Raw genomic sequence first — 6,000 nt, 5'->3', positions numbered from 1 at the left:
CCCAAAAGGGTGGGACTTATTTGTGCTCCAACCCCGAGATGATTCTTATCTTCTTTTTTTTTGATTTTCATACTGTGGGCCAGGGGCTCGATATGATTCATCTTTTTTTTCACACTGTAAATTCACTATGGAGAGGGGGGCCCCCCGTGAAATACCTCAATCAGGGCCCCCCTGCTGCTGCTGATGATGATGACGACCAGACGTCCCCCCCCCCCCACATTAATATTCAAGGAAAATACTAAGGAACTTCTGGCGTATATGTGGCAGGCACGCTGGAAAGAATTCCACACTCTCGCAGGGCCCCAGAATTGTGTACAGACGCCGACCCACCTCCAAAGTTCCGACACGCAGCACCAACCCCAGAGGTAAACACATTCCTCAGCCGTCCCACCCACCTCAGCCGAGGGAAGATGCGATCCCAGATCCCTCAAACAAGCGTCCATCCCCACCGCGTGACTGAGAGGCTCCAGAGCGTTCGCCACCTCGAGAACCAAAGGATAGGGGTCCTGCTGCCGGATAAAGAAGCAATGGAGGGGCGCAAATACATTAAGTGTGTCATTTTCTAGAGTAAAATATGTAAACTTGTCGGCGGGTACTTCCAAAAAGGAAGGCTATGGGGGGTGGGGGCGATCACCTCTTGCCCCCCTAAAAATTATAATGGTTCTGTCCCGTTTTAATACGGGACGTATGTATATTCACCGTAAGACATTTTCCTTGAATAAATTCACCCTCCCCGAGAATTAGCCCTGGATCCACAGTATGGTCTAACCAAGTGTATGCCCACAACATCACTTTACCCGGGGCAAGCCCGTGATATTGTTGAGACGGCCCTGGGCTTTTACGCATTCAGAATCTGAACGACTCACCAGATTTCAACCGACGCCAACAATCAGCCGTTGCTCCGTCCAGGTAAGGTTCCCTGCAGATGTCTTCATCGGACTGGAATGTGTCGTCCATTTCGTCGGCGATGCCCGAGTCGGACTCGAACAGCACCTCTTTGGAAGATCCCGTCGAGAGTCGAGCCAAACATTCGGCGATCTTGTTGGGGTCCTCGGACGAGTCGCTGCAGCTGCAACTGCTGCTGGCCGATGAGGAAGTCCCCAGTCCGATCTCGAAGACGATTGGCGATGGTTCGTCGATGCCACTCTCAGGCGACGACGACCAAATTGGCGTGGACCGATCCCTTGGACGGTCCGGCGATGACATCACTCTCATCATTGGATATCCTTGGCGCAACGGCGACGAAATCCACGTCCCTTCTAAACAATACGGCGTCCAGCCATCACCAGCAGTAGAGCTTAGATTTAGATTGCATAGGTCCATCAACTCGTAGTAAGGTATGCCAAAGTCATAGAAGTCATCGGTTGGCGTGGCGACCCCTCCGTCGGTCATCATCTGACTACAATATCCGTATCCGGGCTCGATACAGCGGAAACCATCCGCGAACGCACGATCCATCTTTGTCACAGTTGTTAAAAACTCCAGTGCGCACTAAAAAACACTAATAGCTTGGCGCGAAACGCTTGGCGATATTATTAAATTAATCCGATCTCTATAAGGGGCTTGATAAAAAGGGAAATTAAAAGGTACCCTACATTAATCTCTCGAACGTACTTTCAGAATAAACCAATTTGGAAAAGGTTCTTATCGAGACTTGATCGTCTCGAGACGCCTATTAATCTGTTGGTTCCAGAATCTGTGGTCTTCTCGCCAAATCGAGAAATTACGAGTCAGTATAGTGGCTCATCATATTGTTATAATCAATTGGGAACTAAAATGTCTGAAACAAATTTTCGTCCCGTATTACGGGACATTCGATTTTTTTTTTCATACAGTTGTCCCGTTTTCAAGTTTATTTCGGTTTTTAATATTTACTAAAGTTGTGAATACAAAGTGTTTCCATAATATACAAATTATATTATGATAATTATGGCAAAAAATATATGAATATTCATCTCTCATATTTCCAGTTCAATGTTTTTTCCGCAATTTTGCAGCAATTGGTGATTGTTCCTACTCCTGGTAGCACATTTGATCACAACTGACGATGTCCCGTATTTTATCAATTTAGGATTCCATTTTACGGCATTTTTCTCATTGAAATATGGTCATCCATTCATTTTTCGTGAAATAAATATTTTTATGCGATTTGTAGCAGTCCTTCACATTCCCCCCCCCCTCACCCACCCACCTTTCAGCGATAGTAATCACCGAATTGAATTTTTTGACAAAATTTAGCGATGCCCCGTATTTCGGATCGAATTTTCCTCGATGATGTATGGTGATCCGAAGTTATAAAGGTGTAATTTTTTATTTGAACCCATACCGTTGTTACTAAAATCAATATCACAACGGTTTAATAATTTTCTCATTCAGTTAGAATTGAATTATCAAGTCTGCCTGCAGACCACCTCTGGTCCGCGGACCGTAGGTTGAGAAACGCTGTTCTGATTGGTGATTCAATAGGCAATTTTCCTGAACAATACAGCAATGAACGACTGCAAAGACTGCTCATGTTGAAAAATATACAAAAAATAGAAATGTATGATTTGTGAAATGTTCTTCTGTCCTCTTAGAAGTATAACAGCTAGAGCCTGGAAGTCCAGGCACTAAAAATGGTCAAAATAGGCATGAAAATAGAGCACAGAACCAGCTCTTCCTAGAAGTAGGCCTCCGCACGGGTTGCCATAAACGTCATTCAGACTACCTAGCAAGTTTGCCACATTTTGAAACACAGCATCTTATTGCGTTTCTTCTTATTTTGGCGTAGAATCTTCCTGATTGGCTCACAAATGCCGCATAGTGATTGGATGTGAGGCGTAGAAATCGCCAATTCTCAGCCCGGTTCATTTCTTTTCCTCACAACGATGATACTGGCACAAGCAGGGAATTTCCCCCCCCCCCCTGAATATTGTGAAGGAAAATGGACTACTTACTGACGTCACAAGTAGCGTGCGGAGGCCTTCTGCTGGTAGAACAATCGGTTTCATTCTCGGTTCTCTTAGAGTCGTTCTTTCGCTTTTCTGAGGCTTAGTTCGTCCTGAGCTGGTGTATGCCGTAAGGTTTTGGAGACAGTACCTTCTCAGAAAGACATAGACTTGGTTCAACAAGAGCTATGCATGCTATTGTTGGCACACAAGGCTTGAGGTATGGACCAGGAGTTATTATTACACAGTCAATCAGCTTCTTCAACCATTTGCTCTCGAATTATTTCTTCCATTTATTCTCTGATAATTTCTTTGCTTCAGTTAATTCTAGATCTAATAGGTTTTTCAATATTTTCAACCATTTTCTGAAAATGATCGGCGGTTCACGACAAGAGCTCTAAGGACCAAATGCGGCCCACGGACCATGCGTTGAAGACTCCTTACATAGGTGATAGGGGGCCGATTTCCGCATCGTCAAGTGGGGTATCTACACAGGGCCTCATAATTTCAGCAGTGCACCACATGTTCAATGACTAACTGGAGACCTTTCGCCCTAGTCTCAATCGAGAATTCCTGCTTTGCCCAAGCCTGAAGAGCTAGAAGTTTTGGCAGGATCCACTGTACTGAGAATGCACTGCGTGGTGGGGGGTGGGGGGACTAAGAACCGTCCCAGCCTGCTTCCCTGTCATCCGTTACCCTTGTTGGGGGGCCATGCTCGGGACTCCATCATGTCAGAGTCGGTTTGGGCGCTGGTTAAGTCTTTATAAGATAGGAGGTGCTGTATACTAGGGCCATAAATGGCTCTGTTTCCCGTGGGGCCACACGGGGCACTGGTTTAGGAAGGGCCGAGGGGCTTGCCAAATCTGATTTGAAACGGCAAAAATAAAAAAGCATTTGTTGCCGAAAAAAAAAAAAAACGGGGATAGGATGTGCCAGAAACAAGTCATTTAAAAGTAGCTCATTTTTGTGAGACCCCCGGGCCTTTTACTCGTCACGCAGTACTATGCCCACGCACGCACGCCGTTAAGATGGCAATATCAGTTCCGTCTTAACACATGGGCCAACATTGCTGGTTGAAATTTTCGGGATTGATCCTGTATATTTTCCAGGGATGGACTAAGAAAAATGACTTGGCCCGGGGGCTGATTATAATCTGAAGACGGCCCTGGGTTCATTCATGTTTTACTTTGCGTGCGGGAAAAAAAATCTCGAAACTTTGAGTAAAATATGTCATGAGACCATAATTAATAATTTACGTCATGCGTAATTATATTCATAATTATAATTTTCAAAAAATGTATGTATAATGTAATTATATTAATTAGTTACGTCATTAACACTTTCGGCCTTTTCAATTGGAAATGTGTAACATACGAAAAATTCAAACGCAATATTATTTCAATTAATAGCAGAAAAATAAATACAAAAGTCTTTCCGAGTTTATAGATGGCAGCACTAGTATCGAAAAAGAAAGATAATTCATTCCATGTGTAGTACTAATAACATATCAAAGATGGCAGCACTATGTTTGATATTTTCTCAGTTTCGGTTTCTTTAAAAAGAAACCTTTTCTTCCACGCAAGTTTTGCTTAAACAATTATAATTTCAATGTGACTTCAATTCATTCAAACAAACATATAAAAATACCCGGATATAATTTTTTTTCAACAAAAAAGGAAAAAATTCAATAGGACAACAGTAACATTTCAATGAATACATTACAAAAAAAATTTAACTCGTAATAAAATTAGTAAAAATCCTAATTGGGACGTATAATGATAACTTACTGACATAAAAATTTAAAATAAATTGTGGGAATTATATATATATATATATATACAGGGTGATTATAAAAAAACTATCCCGACATATGGGGCCCCTAACTATCATACCATTCACAGAAACTGAATGAAATTTTGGCATAAGGTATTTTGATGTATGCGCTCAAGAATGATATGGAAAACGACAGTGTCACTCTAACAGTTACGGTTACAGTGAGAAAATTTCGAAAATATCAAATGGCAACACCAAGTTTTTTGTATTGGAATGTGATCTCCATTGTGAAAAACCCTAAATAGCGTTCGAACGGCAACTGTAGCATGAAAATCACCGGCGGTAGATAGGCTAAAAGTGAGGACAACCAATAAGGACAGAGAAGCAGCATAAAATAAAGCATTTTATTCTGTCTCACAAATTTTCGACATGACCTTGTGCAGACTGGGATCTCAGCCGAAGAAACGGTGTGACGAATGAAACGAACATTAATGCTCTGGTGCACGGTAAAGTCCTTTTTACTTTTTCCTTGCCTAGCTCCGGGGATTTTCGTGCTACAGGTGCCATTCCAACGCTATTTAGTGTTTTTCAGTATGCAGTATTCCAATACAAAAAACTTGGTGTTGCCATTTGATATTTTCGAAAATTTCTCACTGTAACTGTTAGAGTGACACTGTTGTTTTCCATATCATTCTTGAGCGCATACCTCAAAATAACTTATGCCAAAATTTCATTCAGTTTCTGTGAATGGTATGATAGTTAGGGGCCCCATATGTCGGGATAGTTTTTTTATAATCACCCCGTATATAAATTTGTAAAATACCAAAAATACTAATTATTTACGGAAACTTAAATAGAAAAATCATAATTCCCACCAATAAAATCAAAAACTAAAAAAAAAAAAATTTTGGACATTGAAATATTAAATTTAAAAATAAATTTAAAAAAAGTCAAACCATTTTAACAAATTGATAAAAAAAATAAATTTACATTCATATCCATATTAGATTGTATAACTAAATAAAAAATGTTCAGGAAAAAAAATTAAATGATTTTAACGAATTAAACAAAATTAAATTAAATTCTAAATTTTGATTTAATTTATCGATAAATTTTAATCTAGGTTGTGTGTGTGTGTGTGTGTAATTCAATGACGACACGGAATTCAATACGCCATACCTAAACCATCAAAACCATAATACAAAAACAATTCATATACATAGCACCCTGGGCCAGTGCTCGGATCTCGTGCCCCGGGCGCTAGACCAGAGGGAGCGCAAATTTTATTCTCAAACCTCTC

Source organism: Pholcus phalangioides, unplaced genomic scaffold, assembly GCF_987345545.1.
Source record: "Pholcus phalangioides strain wild (caught in Gottingen) unplaced genomic scaffold, Ppha-v1.0 ptg000005l_1, whole genome shotgun sequence".
NCBI classification, from domain to species: Eukaryota; Metazoa; Arthropoda; class Arachnida; order Araneae; family Pholcidae; genus Pholcus; species Pholcus phalangioides.
The sequence above is the reverse complement of the archived record's forward strand: the minus strand, read 5'-3'. Positions refer to the sequence as shown.